The sequence below is a fragment of the Haematobia irritans genome, chromosome 3 (assembly GCF_050003625.1).
Source record: "Haematobia irritans isolate KBUSLIRL chromosome 3, ASM5000362v1, whole genome shotgun sequence".
Classification (NCBI taxonomy): Eukaryota; Metazoa; Arthropoda; class Insecta; order Diptera; family Muscidae; genus Haematobia; species Haematobia irritans.
Window position 1 is genome coordinate 66,976,408 of NC_134399.1, and position 19,167 is coordinate 66,995,574.

At 30.9% G+C, this 19,167-nt stretch overlaps 1 long non-coding RNA gene across 1 annotated transcript in view; it reads right to left on the reverse strand.

Annotated features, from left to right (window-relative positions):
- Positions 1-19,167, reverse strand: part of LOC142229645 (uncharacterized) — a 108,956-nt gene that overhangs the window by 34,095 nt on the left and 55,694 nt on the right. The gene's annotated exons all lie outside the window — the stretch shown is intronic.

Consider the following 19,167-nt stretch of genomic DNA (forward strand, 5'->3'; position numbering starts at 1 on the left):
ATATATATATATATATATATATATATATATATATATATATATATATATATATATATATATATATATATATATATATATATATATATATATATATATATATATATATATATATATATATATATATATATATATATATATATATATATATATATATATATATATATATATATATATATATATATATATATATATATATATATATATATATATATATATATATATATATATAAAAGCGGATTAAATACGTATATAATTCAGTTTAAAGTTTCTATAGAAATAAAATATTGACAACATTTTCTATAGAAGTAAAATTTATATATATATATATATATATATATATATAAAAGCGGATTAAATACGTATATAATTCAGTTTAAAGTTTCTATAGAAATAAAATATTGACAACATTTTCTATAGAAGTAAAATTTGGAAAAAATTTTCTATAGAAATAAAATTTTGGAAAAAGTTTTCTATAGAAATAAAATTTGGAAAAAATTTTCTATAGAATTAAAATTGGAAAAAATTTTCTATAGAAATAAAATTTTGACAAAGTTTTCTATAGAAAAAAAATTTTGACAAAATTTTCTATAGAAATCAAATTTTGACAAAATTTTCTATAGAAATAACATTTTGACAATGTTTTCTATAAAAATAAAATTTTGGTAGATTATTTTTGGCTCGAGTGGCAACCATGATTATGAACCGATATGGACCAATTTTTGTGAAATACAATTTTGACAAAATTTTCTATAGAAATAAAATTTTGACAAAATTTTTTATAGAAATAAAATTTTGACAAAATTTTTTATAGAAATAACATTTTGACAATGTTTTCTATAAAAATAAAATTTTGGTAGATTATTTTTGGCTCGAGTGGCAACCATGATTATGAACCGATATGGACCAATTTTTGTGTGATTGGGGATCGGCTATATATAACTATAGACCGATATGGACCAATTTTGGCATGGTTATTAGCGGCCTTATACTAACACCACGTTGCAAATTTCAACCGGATCGGATGAATTTTGCTCCTCAAAGAGGCTCCGGAGATCAAATCTGGGGAACGGTTTATATGGGGGCTATATATAATTATGGACCGCTATGGAGCAATTCTTGCGTGGTTGCTAGAGACCATATACTAACACCATGTACCAAATTTCAGCCGGATCGGATGAAATTTGCTTCTCTTAGAGCAATCGCAAGCCAAATTTGGGGGCCCGTTTATATGGGGGCTATACGTAAAAGTGGACCGATATGGACCAATGTTTGCATGGTTGTTCGAGACCATATACTAACACCATGTACCAAATTTCAGCCGGATCGGATGAAATTTGCTTCTCTTACAGTCCCCACAAGCTAAATTTGGGGGTCCGTTTATATGGGGGCTATACGTAAAAGTGGACCGATATGGCCCTTTTGTAATACCATCCGACCTACATCAATAGCAACTACTTGTGCCAAGTTTCAAGTCGATAGCTTGTTTCGTTCGGAAGTTAGCGTGATTTCAACAGACGGACGGACGGACATGCTCAGATCGACTCAGAATTTCACCACGACCCAGAATATATATACTTTATGGGGTCTTAGAGCAATATTTCGATGGAATGACAAAGTTAATATACCCCCATCCTATGGTGGAGGGTATAAAAATGTTATGTCGTTAAAATAAAGAGGACATTTTTGGAAGCGCTTTTAAAGTTGTGCCTTTAGAAGAACTTGCAAATTTTTTTGCTGGGAGGCTAATGTTCATGTTCATATTGAATGTATGCTGGTCCCTCTACTGCCTAATCTCAATCACACGATGGGTCACATGACGATCTGATATTGCCGTTGGCGCACAGCATCAAGTTCATGAATTTGTTTGAAGTTGCTGTAAACAACGCATATAGCGCTGGTATGTCAAAACGTTCTGAGTACTTATAACTTAAAAATTCCAAGATTTGCGATACAGCAGTCAGTTGGGATATTGCAATACTAGGGATTATTGCAATATCGGAATATAAAAGGCAACCCTAGTATATTCATTTGCCTCCGTTTTTGATTTTATTTATTTATTAAATAAAAATTAGATTCATCGACTGGTGCATGTTCATTTGCCTAAAATTTTGTATATTTTTTATGTATACACAAAATTTTTTTTTCTGATTCTATCACGAAATTAATTGATCCAATTAATTTTTTAATTGAAATGTCTTCAATCACCGAAATGATAGTATCAATTAAAAAAAATAATTGAAAGTCAATTAAAAAATTAATTGATACTAGTAATTTTTGTGATTGATTTTTGTTTCAATTAAATCAATTAAATTTTTCATTGAATATTTTTTAAAACTGAATATTTTTTAAAACTCAATTAAGATTTTAATTGAACAAATTTCGTGATTTTTTTTTTTTTTTTGTGTACTCGTATATAGCATTTGCACAAACTTGGCCCAAACCCAATAGTTATAGCTTGGTTTGGTCACAACAGTTTTGATTTGTATACTATGAGAGCATGCATTTAATGCCAATAATCCATCTATCCCATTGAATTTATTTCATTTTTCATGTCTACTAAAAAACCAAACGCCCATTGACCTTTCGTGTATAAATCAATTTCCTTTAGAATTTGCATTGTAATTATTGTGGTATACCATAGATATAAAAAAATAGTTTACTTTTTTATTATTTTCATTTATTTATGCTGACAGATTGATAGAATCGGTGGCATATTAAAATCAGCAAAATTACAAATAGAAAAAAAAACAGCAGCAGCAAAAGGCAGTAATTTCATAACAATACCAGTAGCGAGCCGACTGACTGATGAGTGAACAAACAAACCTAGTTTTTAAAATAAGAATTTTTAAAAGCCGATATTAAGTTTACATTATCGCGCCAAAATAGTAATATTTCATGTGCGTGGAGTTAAATTCGAAATTAAGTGAGCAATCACACAAATCACATTGTTAGCATAGCTCCAAGGCTATCCTCGCCAGAATATTAAACAGAATATTAAACAGAAATGTAAAACACAGCGATTTTCTCATAATCTTACAAATTCTTGTATCTATCGATAGTGCTCTTCAAGATTATTCTTCCAGATGGTATATTTTCAAAGGAGGGATAATTGTCCAAATGACCACTTGAGGCACATCTTCTTCAGATGTTATTATATCAAGATTAAGACCCATATGATTGAATGTAGATGTGATTGAAAATGTCACCAGTGTGTGGTTTAAGCCAAAATATACTTTAGATGAAGTAGATTGGTCAGGAAAACTCGTTTAAGAAGTTTTCTTGGTAATCAAGAATATCACCCAAAACATTGTCCTTTTAGCTCGTGTGAAGGCCTTTATAAAGCTCTGTTTACTACTAAGACAATTTTTACAATATTTCCTGTAGACACAAATGTTGACAAAATTTCCTGTAGGTAGAAAATTTCTTATAGAAAGAAAGTTTTAACAAAATTTCTCATAGAAAGCAATTTTTCGCAAAATTTCCTATAGAAAGAAAATTTTGATAAAATATCCTATACAAAGAAAATGTTGACAAAATTTCCAATAGAAAAAAAAAAGTTACAAGATGTTGTTATAGAAAGAAAATGTTTAAAAAATCTTTTTTACAAAGAAAATTTTTACAAAAACTATATATATAAAATTCAATCTATGTTTGTTTATTTGTTTGTTTGTTTGTTTGTTTGTTTGTATGTTCCGAGTTGGCTCCGAAACGGCTGAACCGATTTACTTGAAACTTTCAGAGATCGTAGGGGGCGTTCATGTGGTGAAAATAGGGTACCTCATTTTTTGACACCTGGTCGCGGAGGGGGACCTCCCCTTTGTCTGACTTTTTGAAAATTGGACCAAAGTTGACCGATTTGCTTGAAATGTTCATTGAAGGTTGGGTTTGGTATCTAGACAAAGATCCGCTACTTTATATTTCGATATTTGGTCGGGGAGGGGGACCACCCCTTTGCCCGACTGTTTTTTTTAAGTACAGTGAAAACAAAATTAAACTCCCCCGACTGAAATTTTACGGAAAAATGGGTTATTAAATTTATATCAGGTTCTTGGTTTTTTAATAAAAATAAAAGGGCATAGGGAGACATCCGCTTCTCTTAAGTACATACAGAGAAACAATTAAACTTTACCGAGTTAGTTGAAATTTACAGTGGACTGGGGAGAGGTTATGATATTAATAGTTGATAACTGATTTTGTGATATTTGGACGGAAGAGAGGCCGCCCCTTTAGGCTTATAATTTGCTTGACATTTTCTGGGACGTTTACAAAAGATATGCTACATCACTTTTCGATATTTGGTCGGGGAGGAGGTCTTCCTCTAAAACTGCAAAAAAAAATCTTAAGTTTTCTTGAAATTTACAAAGGCAGTGGGGGAAGGTTATGAACGAGGCAACCTTCCTTGCCCCACACTTAAAGGAAAATTTCAAAAATGTTCAGGGAAGGTTAGGGGTGCTATTCTCTACGGTGTTTGTCGATATTGTATCGGGGAAAGTGACATCCCTTTAAAACAATAGAGCAAAATTTACACATCTCCGATCTACTTGACATTTACAGGGAACGTGGGAGAAGGTGATTAAATTTATACATAATTTTTAAATTAGTATATGATTTTTCGATATCTGGTTGGGAAAGGGGAAAATTGAAATAAACTTTGTCCATTTACTTCGATAGAATTTATAGGGACCATTGAGTAGTTGTGAAATTAATATAGGGTACGTGATAGTCCGATATCAGGTCGGAATGGAGCGAAGGTGTGGAGAGGGTTCCCTTTTGTCCGTTTCTTTTTTCTTAAATTGAAAGTAGAGGGTTGTCGTAAATAGGAACTCGTTACATAATTTTATGATTTTTGCACAGGCTTCTGCCAGACTTCTTTTTAGTAAAGAACTTAAATTTACATGAAATTAGCAGCCAACGTAGAGGGTGCATCATTTTCCAACATTTTAGAAAATGTTAATGTGGTAAAATTTTTTACTACTTTTGCTTTTTCCGATTTATTGGATGGGAAACAGTAATTCTTTGTATGTTATTATAATAAAGTGCTTAATTTTCAGATATGTTGAAGAGAAGGATACCTTTCCTTGACAAACCACACTTAAAATTCACAAGAAATATAGAAGATTGTTCAACTATTTGAATACAGAACATTATTTAAAAAATTTGGTGGAAAGGGTACACCCTCTCCACGACATTTTTGAAGACAAACCGCCGTATTTGTACCTATAAACGAAGAAGCACGTAGTCCGATTTGTTTGAAAGAATTCAAATCTTTTCGAATTTGTTTTCAGCACGAAAGATATGGTTGACTAAGTTAACGCAAAATGTTCCTACAAATACGCTTTGGAAGGCGCAGCGAAGCGGGCCGGGTTACTCTAGTTTCCTATAAAAAGAAAGTTATGACAAAATTTCCTATTGAAAGAAAATTTTGAAAAAACTTTCCTTGGAAATTTCTTTTCCTATAGAAAATAAATTTTGACAAAATTTCCTATAGAAAGAAAATTTCTTATAAAAAGAAGGTTTTAACAAAATTTCTCATAGAAAGCAATTTTTCGCAAAATTTCCTATAGAAAGAAAATTTTGATAAAGTATAGGAAATACAAAGAAAAATTAATCATACAGACCTCGAGCTCGTTTTTATCAACAAAATACCAAATACAAAGAAAATTTTGACAAAATTTCCTATAGAAAAAAAATTACAAGATGTTGTTATAGAAAGAAAAATTGACGAATGTTTGTTATAAAAAGAAAATTTTGACAAACTCTTTTTTACAAAGAAAATTTTGACAAATTTTCCTATAGAAAGAAAATTTTGACAAAGTTTCATATAAAAAGAAAGTCTCGACAAAATTTCCTATAGTCAGAAAATGTTGATAAAATTTTCCTTAGAAGGAAATTTTTGATAAAATTTTCTATAGAAAGAAATTTTTGATAAAATTTTCTATTGAAAGAAAATTTTGACAAAATTTAATATAGAAGGAAAACTTTGACAAAATTTCCTATGGAAAGAAATTTTTGACAAAATTTCCTATAGAAAAGAAATTTAGACAAAATTTCCTATAGAAATAAAATTTTGACAAAATTTCCTATAAAAAGAAAACTTTGACAAAATTTCCTATGGAAAGAACATTTTGACAAAATTGCATATAGAAAGTTGTGACAAAATCTTCTATAGAAAATCAATTTTGACAAAATTTCTGATAGAAAGAAAATTTTCACAACATTTCTTATAGAAAGACATTTTTCACAAACTTTCTTATAGAAAGAAAATTATAACAAAATTTCCTATAGAACAGAAATTTTGACAAAATTTCCTATAGAACAGAAATTTTGACAAAATTTCCTATAGAACTTAAATTTTGAAAAAATTTTCTTAAAAATAAAATTTTGTCAAAATTTCCTATGGAAGGAAAATTTTCATAAAATTTCTTATCAAAAGAAAATTTGGACAAAATTTCCTATAGAAAGTTTTGACAAAATTTTCTAAAGAAAGAAAATATTTACAAAAATTTCCTATAGAAAGAAAATTATGACAAAATTTCCTATAGAAAGAAAATTTTGACAAAGTTTCCTATAAAAAGAAAGTCTTGACAAATTTCCTATAGAAAGTTGTGACAAAATTTTCTATAGAAATAAAATATTGACAAAATTTAATATAGAAAGAAAACTTTGACAATTTTGACAAAATTTAATATGGAAGGAAAACTTTGACAAAATTTCCTATAGAAAGAAAAATTTGTCAAAATTTGATATAGAAAGAAATTTTTGACAAAATTTCCTATAGAAAAGAAATTTAGACAAAATTTCTTATAGAAATAAAATTGTGACAAAATTTAATATAGAAAGAAAACTTGGACAAATTTTTCTATAGAAAGAAAATTTTGACAAAATTTAATATAGAAAGAAAACTTTGACAAAATTTTCTATAGAAAAGTAATTTTGACAATATTTCCTATAGAAAGAAAATTTTGACATAATTTCTTATAGAAAGAAAATTTTGACAAAATTTCCTATAGAAATAAAATTTTGACAAAATTTCCTATAAAAAGAAAACTTTGACAAAATTTCCTATGGAAAGAAAATTTTGACAAAATTTCCTATAGAAAGTTGTGACAAAATTTCCTATAGAAAGAAAATTTTGACAAAATTTCTGATAGAAAGAAATTTTTCACAACATTTCTTATAGAAAGACATTTTTCACAAAATTTCCTGTAGAAAGAAATTTTTCACAAATTTTCTTATAGAAAGAAAATTCTAACAAACTTTCCTATGGAACAGAAATTTTGACAAAATTTCCTATACAACAGAAACTTTGACAAAATTTCCTATGGAAAGAAATTTTTCACACAATTTCTTATAAACAGAAAATTTTGACAAAATTTTCTAAAGAGAGTTTTGACAAAATTTTCTAAAGAAAGTTTTGACAAAATTTTCTAAAGAAAGAAAATATTTACAAAATTTCCTATAGAAAGAAAATTTTGATAAAGTATAGGAAATACAAAGAAAATTTTGAGAAAATTTCCTATAGAAAAAAATTACAAGATGTGGTTAAAGAAAGAAAATTTGACAAATGTTTGTTATGAAAAGAAAATTTTGACAAAATCTTTTTTACAAAGAAAATTTTTACAAAATTTCCTATAGAAAGAAAATTTTTACAAAATTTTGACAAATTTTCCTATCGAAAGAAAATTTTGACAAAGTTTCATATAAAAAGAAAATTTTGACAAAGTTTCATATAAAAAGAACGTCTTGACAAAATTTCCTATAGTCAGAAAATGTTGATAAAATTTTCCTTAGAAGGAAATTTTTGATAAAAATTTTCCTTGGAAGGAGACTTTTGACAAAATTTAATATAGAAAGGAAATTTTGACAAAATTTCCTATAGAAAGAAAAATTTGTCAAAATTTAATATAGAAAGAAATCTTTGACAAAATTTCCTATAGAAACGAAATTTAGACAAAATTTCCTATAGAAATAAAATTTTGACAAAATTTCCTATAAAAAGAAAACTTTGACAAAATTTCCTATGGAAAGAACATTTTGACAAAATTGCATATAGAAAGTTGTGACAAAATTTTCTATAGGAAGAAAATTTTGACAAAATTTCTGATAGAAAGAAATTTTTCACAACATTTCTTATAGAAAGACATTTTCCCAAACTTTCTTATAGAAAAGAAAATTATAACAAAATTGCCTATAGAACAGAAATTTTGACAAAATTTCCTTTAGAAATAAAATTTTGTCAAAATTTCCTATGGAAAGAAATTTTTCACAAAATTTCTTAACAAAAGAAAATTTGGACAAAATTTCCTATAGAAAGAAAGAAAATATTTACAAAATTTCCTACAGAAAGAAAATTATGACAAAATTTCCTATAGAAAGAAAATTTAAACAAAATTTCCCATAGAAAAACAATTTTTTATAAAATTTCCTATAGAAAGAAAATTTTTTACAAAATTTCCTATAGAAAGACATAGTTGACAAAGTTTCTTATAGAAAGAATTTTTTTTCACAAAATTTCTTATAAACGGAAAATTTCCTATAGAAAGATTTGACAAAATTTTCTAAAGAAAGTTTTGATAAAATTTTCTAAAGAAAGAAAATATTTACATTATTTCTAAAGAAAGAAAATTTTTTACAAAATTTTCTATAGAAAGAAAATTTTTTACAAAATTTCCTATAGAAAGAAACTTATTCACAAAATTCCCTATAAAAAGAAAATTTTGACATAATTTCGTATAGAAAAAAAATTGATAAAATTTTCTATAAAAATAAATTTTTCACAAAATTTCCTATAGAAAGAAAATTGTCACAACATTTTCTATAGAAAGAAAATTGTCACAAAATTTCCTATAAAAAGAACATTTTGACAAAATTTCATATAGAAAGAAATTTTTTACTAAATTTTCTATAGAACAAAAAAAAATTTACAAAATTTCCTACAGAAAGAAAATTATGACAAAATTTCCTATAGTAAGAAAATTTTTACAAAATTTCCCATAGAAAGACAATTGTTTACAAAATGTCCCATAGAAAGAAAATTTTTGCAAAATTTCATATAGAAAGAAAATTTTGACAAAATTTCCTGTAGAACAGCAATTTTGACAAAATTTCCTATAGGAAGAAATATTTTACAAAACTTTCTATAGAAAAAAAATTTACAAAATTTCCTACAGAAACAAAATTATGACAAAATTTCCTATAGAAAGAAAACTTTTACAAAATTTCCCATAGAAAGACAATTTTTTATAAAATTTCCTATAGAGAGAAAATTTTTTATAAAATTTCCTATAGAAAGAAAATTTTTACAAAATGTCCTATAGAAAGAAAATTTTTTACAAAATTTCCTATAGTAAGAAAATTATTACAACATTTCATAAATAAAGAAAATTTTGACAAAATTTCCTTTAGAAAAAAATTTAACAAAATTTTCTTTTTTTAATTTTATTATTTAAGCATTAAGGGAAGAGATGCAAAAACCAAAGTCAATCACCATTCATGATCTGAAGTGGTTACAAATTTATAAAAAAAAAATCGGCTAACGTAACTCGACCCTGGATTGTCTGCTTCCTAGGTCTTAACAGTCGCCTTAGCATATTGTACCACCGACGGGGTTGCCATTAGAACGTCTAACGAATATTTTAAATCTTTTCATGGCCGAAGAAAAACGTAATCCGTTCATGAAATCGTGAATGAAAAAAATAAAACGGATTTTCCATGAGCTTGCTGATTTGAAATTTAAATAAAACAAATGCCAAATTATGAAATGGCCAAAAAAAGTTTTTAGTTGGTAGAGAATTTGAATATAATTTTGCTCATATGGCCACCACGACTACTTTGCACAAGGGCCGTTCTGGAGGACCCATTTTCGAACCCTTTTTCAAGCATTCGGGCATAGTACCCATCTTTAAGAAATATTAAATTTCTAACAATTAAATATTGTAAAGTAAAAGTATAGAAAATAAGTACAAAAGTAAAAAGGTAGTCGCTAATGAGAAAATCGAGGAAATCGCAAAAACTTCAAGTTGCCTTTTTGGTTTAAACAAAATGATTTAAATTAGAAATCAACTCAAAGGGTACTAAAACAAGTACAAAAGTACTAAACTTGCCGACGCTCCTTCATGAGTAAATATTTTCAGTCATGAATGTGGGTAATATTTCAAGCTGGTTAGTCTTGTGTCGTTCCGGAACGAACTAGTTCCAATGAACGGGTCACTAAAAGGAACGATTGTGACTAATTCCATCTCTTTCGCTCTCATCGTTCCTTTTGTCATTTATTTTTATTTTCAAATTACACTCCATCGTTCTGCGGATCGCAGTTTGATTTTTTACTTTTGTTTGGCAGTAACTATTTGCTAATTCGTTCATTTGGGCGCGTGCGTATATTAAAGCATTGATTGGTATGCTGCTATTTAATAGGATCATTGGTCCCATCGCAGGCTCTTCACAAAACACAAAAAATCTTTAAGGATACAGCCATTGCAAATTTGAGTTTAGTTACTTTCTTAAATTCGCCATATCATTCTTTAATTTTTTTTATAACTATATCACTATTTAAAGTAAATTCACTCAATTTTCCATATTTTTCGTATCTTTCAGTTAACCACGAAGTTCGTTGCACAAAGTAAAAAGACAATGTCAAGTCTGTCTATAGTAGATGACAAATATAAAAAGCCGGAACGAAAAGGAACTATGGAACGATATGAAGGTACTAGTTCCTTTGTACAAAAGGAACAAAGAGTCCGAATCTCTACGATGAACGATTTTGCCCAAGACTAAAGCTGGTGCATGCACATCTCTGATGATTACATTTGAAAGACCTTCGACTAATTTAGCTTCAACAATTTTCTGCCTATAATTAACAGTCCGTATAGTACACATAATGACTACTTGGACATGCGAATCCTTTTTGAGATAACTTTCACGTACAGCATCACGAGCTTTCATTTAAGCACAAAATAATGTTAACACCTCAAATGTTTGTCAAATTATCACGAGTTAATCTGTAATTAAAATGACTTGTTAGCTGAGAGGCTAATATGCCTAATCAACGCCAAAACTAACCACCATCAACCACCATCAGGGGCGTTGTATAGAAGTGGTTTACTCGGAGGTCTGCAAAAAAAGCGTCATTAAATCAAATTTATGGATTATGCGAAGTAGTGTAGTGTAGTGCAGTGCTGATTAAAGCCAAAATCATTAACAACATCATTATATACTCAATGTTAGTAAACAACAAGTAAGGAAAGTCTAAAGTCGGGCGGGGCCGACTATATTATACCCTGCACCACTTTGTAAATCCACATTTTCGACACTATGTCAAATCCGTCAAATGTGTTGGGTGCTATATTTAAAGGTTTTTGTCTGAATCAATCTGAACAAAATTTATAACCTATAGACTTAAAATTTAAGTCGGTTAGTAAAAATAATATGGGAACATTTTAATCTGAACCAATTTTGAGGCAACTTCGCAAAAGTGTATTTATGATTTATTTATCGGTCGATAGATATGTATTAGAAATAAAGGAAAATTTGAGTCACTTTTACAAGTTTTCGACTTAGCAGTGGCGATTTTATAAGGAAAATTTGGGTATTTTGGTCATTTTTTTCAAATCGGAAAAGCATATATGGAAGCTATATAGAAATCTGAACCGATTTTAACCAAATTTGACATACTTACGGTCATTTTCATGTAGCTCCGTTAGGCTTTAACTGCCAGTTAACAGAAAGTAAATTGCAAATATCTTATCTACGGTTAACCTTAACTGAAAAATTTTCGTCAGTTAAGTTCCTAACTGGCCTATGGAATATAAAGGCGAGATGGCAGCTTCGTCCATAATACGGTTTAAAAGTTGGTTAGTTAACGGAACACTAACGGAGCTTTATGAAAATGGGGGTTAGTATTTTAATTCTACTCCCTGTGCAAAATTTCACGTAAATCGGACTACAACTTTGAACTGTGTGGGAGCTATATCAAAATCTGAACCGATTTCAATTAAAATTCTCTCGCATATCCAGAACCTTAATTCTACTCAAGTAAATTGGGGTAAATCTTTGGTCTCAGTGGGTATATGAGTCGAAATCGGTCGAAAGATATATTCGGGAGCTATATCTAAATCTGAACCGATTTCAACTAAATTTGGCATAATTAACGATACTATTAAACGCACTACTTGTGCAAAATTTGAAGCAAATCAGGGTAAAACTCTGGCTTTTGAGGCCATATAAGTCCAAATCGGACGAAAGATATATATGGGAGCTAAATCTAATAATTTTGCATATTTGACGAGAGCCCCCAAATATTCGGCCTTGCGAAATTTTAAGAAAATATGTTGATAAATACGTCAATTTTGGCCATATCGGTGATAAATATATATGACAGCTATATCTAAATCTGAACAGAAACCAATAGCGATTGTCTTTGAGCCATGGTAAAACTCTGTGCCAATTTTGACGACGATCGGACTTAAACTGCGACCTGTACTTTGCACACAAAATTACATATACAGACAGACGGACATCGACTCAGAATTTAATTCTAAGACAACCGCTATACTAAACGACCTTCTTGACGTTACATACAAATGTACAAACTTATTATACCCTGTACCACAGTAGTGGTGAAGGGTATAAAAAGGAACTAAAAATAAAGGACAATATCATTGGCATTTCATTCTATATTTGGAATCGTACGAAAATGTTCTTTTGCTTTAGTTCATATGGAATTTATGTGTACGGTCATTGAACTATATGCCCACGTTTAGTTTATAAAATGTTTGAGACATACTTACAAAAAACGAAAATTTCATTAGGATATGGAAAATTTCGAAAAAAAAAATAAATTTAACTACAAACAAGTAATTTTTGTGCAATAAAAATAGGTTAAATTTAGCGTTCGGTTAACTACGGATTTTTTTCGGTGTAGTAATATCATATTTTCATTTTCCCCTAATCAAGTATATATACACTGTATATAGTCGAAAATAGATATTTTGTTGTGCTACGCTCGGAATGACAACGTTATTATACCCCCAATACCATTCTGTGACGTCAGGTATAAAAAGGATCTCGTACTCATTCTTTGTTGGCTGCCAAGCTATTAATTTGCTTATGTCTACTTACTCCTAACTTTGGCCTTCTAGAAGACATTCTCTGTAACATATAAAAGATCTGATACCCATTTTACGTTCACTTCCAACAGAAGGGAACGCGGAATGACCTCACGTGTAGCTTAAGTTTACCTTTTGGCGCCCACATCACATAAATGTGTCGTAGGCCAGTGGATGAGTGTAGGACTACCAATAACGAGGACCCCGGTTCAAATCCCGACGGAGTAGAAAAATAAAAATACACTTGAGGTAAATATTAAAATCACAAAAATAAGATAAACTGTATAGAAAAAGTAAGTCAAATTAAATTCTAACGTAAAAGGTATGAGGGCAAATGTTCAGATCACAGGCAACCTTTCCTTCAAAATATCTATTTTTACACGCTTTCTTTTATACCTTCCTGTCCAGGCCTTTTTGAGGGCCTTCTTTGGGTATATATTCCCAGCGGGAAATGGAAGGGACGTGGAATCGATGATGGAAGTGCTGCCCGGGTAGCTATAAGGCCTGGGCGCTGCATTACGTGTTCATTTCAAAATAACATTGGATTGGATTGGAGACCAAGGCCTTGCCTCTCGCTTCTATTCGTATGCCTTCTAGAGGTGATGTTGTCGATGCCATGTTATCAGGCCTTCATACTAAGTACAAAAATCATGCCTTCCAAAGAAGGCCCTCAAAAAGGCCTGGACAGGAAGGCATAAAAGAAAGCGTGTAAAAATAAATATTTTGAAGGCAAGGTTGTCTATGAACTGAACATTTGCCTCCATACATTTCACATTAGAATTTAATTTGACTTACTTTTCCTATACAGTTTATCTTATTTTTGTGATTTTAATATTTACCTCATGTGTATTTTTATTTTTCTGTTCCGTCGGGATTTGAACCAGGGTCCTCGTTATTGGTAGTCCTACACTCATCCATTGGCCTACGACACATTTATGTGATGTGGGCGCCAAAAGGTAAACTTAAGCTACACGTGAGGTCATTCCGCGTTCCCTTCTGTTGGAAGTGAACGTATAATGGGTATCGGATCTTTTATATGTTACAGAGAATGTCTTCTAGAAGGCCAAAGTTAGGAGTAACTAGACATAAACAAATTAATAGTTTGGCAGCCAACAAAGAATGAGTATGAGATCCTTTTTATACCTGACGTCACAGAATGGTATTGGGGGTATAATAACGTTGTCATTCCGAGCGTAGCACAACAAAATATCTATTTTCGACTATATACAGTGTATATATACTTGATTAGGGGAAAATGAAAATATGATATTACTACACCGAAAAAAATCCGTAGTTAACGGAACGCTAAATTTAACTTATTTTTATTGCACAAAAATTATTTGTTTGTAGTTAAATTTATTTTTTTTCGAAATTTTCCACATCCCAACGAAATTTTCGTTTTTTGTAAGTATGTCTCAAACATTTTATAAACTAAACGTGGGTATATAGTTCAATGACCGTACACATAAATTCCATATGAACTAAAGCAAAAGAAAATTTTCGTACGATTCCAAAAATAGAATGAAATGCCAATGATTTTGTCCTTTATTTTTAGTTCGTTTTTATACCCTTCACCACTACTGTGGTACAGGGTATAATAAGTTTGTGCATTTGTATGTAACGTCAAGAAGGTCGTTTAGTATACCGGTCGTCTTAGAATTAAATTCTGAGTCGATTTAGCGATGTCCGTCTGTCTGTCTGTCCGTCTGTCTGTATATGTAATTTTGTGTGCAAAGTACAGTTCGCTGTTTAAGTCCGATCGTCTTCAAATTTGGCACAGAGTTTTACCTTGGCTCAAAGACAATCGCGATTGATTTCGGTTCAGATTTAGATATAGCTGCCATATATATTTATCACCGATATGGCCATAATTGACGTATTTAGAGAGTTTTACCCTGATTTGATTCAAACTTTGCACAGGAGTGCGTTTAATAGTATCGTTAATTATACCAAATTTAGTTGAAATCGGTTCAGATTTAGATATAGCTCCCGAATATGTCTTTCGACCGATTTCGACTCATATTTATATCCACAGACACCAAAGATTTACCCCGATTTACTTGAAACTTTGCACAGGGAGTAGAATTAAGGTTCTGCATATGCGAGCGAATTTTAATTGAAATCGGTTCAGATTTTGATATAGCTCCCATATATCTTTCGCCAGATTTTCCGTCATATGATCACAGAGTTCAAAGTTGTAGTCCGTTTTCGTTAAATTTTGCACAGGGAGTAGAATTAAAATACTAAGTATGCATGTCAAATTTGGTTAAAATCGGTTCAGATTTCTATATAGCTTCTATATATATGTTTTTACGATTTGGGCAAAAATGGCCAAAATACCCACATTGTTCTTATAAAATCGCTACTGCTAAGTCGAAAACTTGTAAAAGTGACTCAAATTTTACATTTTTTGTTATACATGTCTATCGACCGACAAATCATAAATACACTTTTGCGAAGTTGCCTCAAAATTGGTTCAGATTAAAATGTTTCCCATATTTATACCCTTCACCACTACTGTGGTACAGGGTATAATAAGTTTGTGCATTTGTATGTAACGCCAAGATGGAAAAGTCTGAGACCCATCGTTTAGTATACCGATCGTCTTAGAATTAAATTCTGAGTCGATTTAGCGATGTCCGTCTGTCTGTCTGTCTGTCTGTCCGTCTGTCTGTCCGTCTGTCTGTCTGTCTGTTGATGTATTTTTGTGTGCAAAGTACAGCTCGCAGTTTTAGTCCGATTGTCCTAAAATTTGGTATAGGGTCCTGTTTCGGCTCAAAGACGATCCCTATTGATTTTGGAAAAAATCGGTTCAGATTTAGATATAGCTGCCATATATATTTTTCACCGATTTGGTCATAATTGGCGTGTATATCAACCGATCTTCCTTAAATTCCGTACATCCGAATATTTTATGAGTCTCAAAAAACTTGCAAAATATCAGCCAAATCGGTTCAGATTTAGATATAGCTCCCATATATAGCTTTCGCCCGATTTACACTCATTTGCCCACAGAGGCCAATTTTTTGCTCCGATTTAGTTGAAATTTTGCACAGGGAGTAGAATTAGCATTATAGCTATGCGTGTCAAATTTGGTGGAAATCGGTTCAGATTTAGATATAGCTCCCATATATAGCTTTCGCCCGATTTACACTCATATGACCACAGAGGCCAATCTTTTACTCCGATTTAATTGAAATTTCGCACAGGGAGTAGAATGAGCATTGTAGCTATGCGTGCCAAATTTGGTTGAAATCGGTTCAGATTTAGATATAGCTCCCATATATATGTTTTTCTGATTTCGACAAAAATGGTCAAAATAGCAACATTTTCCTTGTAAAATCGCCACTGCTTAGTCGAATAGTTGAAAAAATGACTCTAATTTTCTTAAACTTCTAATACATATATATCGAGCGATAAATCATAAATAAACTTTTGCGAAGTTTCCTTAAGATTGCTTCAGATTTAAAAGTTTCCCATATTTTTTACTAACATTGTGTTCCACCCTAGTCCATTAGCCGACTTAAATTTTGAGTCTATAGATTTTGTAAAAGTCTATCAAATTCTGTCCAAATCGAGTGATATTTAAATATATGTATTTGGGACAAACCTTTATATATAGCCCCCAACACATTTGACGGATGTAATATGGTATCGAAAATTTAGATCTATAAAGTGGTGCAGGGTATAATATAGTCGGCCCCGCCCGACTTTAGACTTTCCTTACTTGTTTGTTACTAACATAGTGTACCATTCCAGGGCATTAGGCGACTTAAATTTTAAGTCTATAGGTTATAAAATCTGTTCAGATGAAGTCAGATTTAAATGTATGTATTTGGAACAAAAACCTTTGTATATAGCACCCAACACATTTCACCGATTTGATATAGTGTCGAAAATGTGGATTTACAAAGTGGTACAGGGTATAATATATTCGGCCCCACCCGACTTTAGACTTTCCTTACTTGTTTTTTAGTAACATTGTGGTCCGTCCCGGTCATAAACCAATTTAAATTTTGAGTCTAGACATTTTGTGAATGTTTAAAAAACTGCCCAAATCGGTTCATATTTAAGGTGTTAAGATGTTGGTATACATACTGGTGAAGGGTATAATTTAGCCGGCCCCGCCCGACTTTAGACTTTCCTTACTTGTTTAATATGAGAATGAGTTAATTCGTGTTTTCCTATTGGACTTTACGATTCGCATTAAAAAAGATTTCAATTTCATACCGTGAAACAAGTTGTCAAAATTACTAGAGAGAATGGGCGGAGCTGAACTATCAAAGACAATTTGTTTGCATCTTTAACTCTCAAGGATTTGATTAAAACTGTCTGTAAAACTGAATTTTCGTTCTTATAACAACAATATAGGTCCTTCTTTTTCCAATTCCCAAAGAAGGCACAGAATAATGTTTGCGGGTATTTTTTAGACAGGAAGTGCAAGGCATTTTAGCATGCATGATAGGAGAAGGCATATGGGAAGGTGTTAAGGATCCCAAAATCATGGGTTAAGAAGGCATGATTTTTGCGGTACTTCGCAATTTTCCCGCTGGGTTGCTATAGTTATCTCACAAACACAGTGATAATTTTGTGCATCTCCATTCTATTCTCTCATTGATAGATATTTCATTTTGTTGGTATGTTATTCTCACTAAACTAACTGGTCGCTTTTATTTTATTTTTTGGTAGTATGACTATTTTTTGGTATCATGACTATTCACTCATCATACCATTGTTTGTTTTTGCATTCTGTTATTTTGTTCTCTTGTGATAGATTTGACTCAAACCACCTGTAATGTTAGAAACCCAGAGCTTGGCTTGGTGCACAATCAAATTGTATAAATTAATTCCGGTACTTAATTGACAATAAACCAGAAGGAAATCAGAAAAATCGGAAACGTAGAATAAAATATGAAATAAATAATATTTTATTTGCATAAACTCCTGACCTTGAAAGCTTGACTAGAAACTCTAGAAATTATTAAAAAAAACGGAAAAATTTTTGTTTCTTTTGGGTAGGCAAACTTAATGAAATAAATTTTAATTACAAAGCTATAAGAATACCTGGTGTCTATTGTGGCTTGTATTCTGAAGACTGACGTTCTGTCTTACTGAGTCGCAGAAATAAAAATATAAATACTTTATAAAATTACAAAATTAAGGCGATTGATCTCTTTTTAAAATTAAGGAGAGTTGACAACGTGGGGCGGTAAAATTAAGGCGATTGATCTCCTTTTAAAAATTAAGAAGATTTGCACCTTACAGTAGTACAATTTTTTTGAAAACCTATAGACCTATAGATATATTGATAAAAATAATAAAAAAGTAAAATTGATGAATTATTATTTTTTAAATTATTATGTTAATTGTTTTATTGAAGATTTTAGTTTTTTTTTATTGAGTGTAAAAAACCTTGCCCCATACTTCCTACATTCCTCCACTCACAATGCTTATGGCCTGAATTTTTAGAGACTTCTGGAACAATACGAAAGCACGCCCAACAAGTTGTACGAAAAAGTTAGGACCCTGCAAACATTTTCTATCGACAGTGTATCGAAGTAGTTTCGCCCTGGAAGAAAAAACTTTCATAGGCGATATCATTTGCTTATCGAGTTAGTGTCCCCGTTCGGGAACAAATGTCCCACTACGCGATAGTATTCTCGGGGAATCGAACCGGTGGCTAAAAGAAGTCAAAAAAGCGATAGTTATTTTTTACGAAATAAAAATGATGATCGGCCGCACCGAGCGTTGAACTCGGAACCTTTCATTTTAAAGTCAGAGGCTCTCCCTCTGTGTTACCCATGCTCGTTGGTTGATAGTGGCTTTTTACACACATTTACCCTCAAAGAGGTGCTATTGAAAAATTCGCTATGTCGATGTATGGAGTCTGTATTTAGATTTTTGATCGCTGTTAGATTCGAATTTGTTTCGAAACGGAAACACCCCACGCGATAGTTGTTTTTATTGTTGTTGTGCTTGAGATTTTACTACCAGAAAACTTCATGGCGATCCGTAATAGTGACATTTTAGCGAAAGACGATAAAACAATTACCCAAATGCTTGA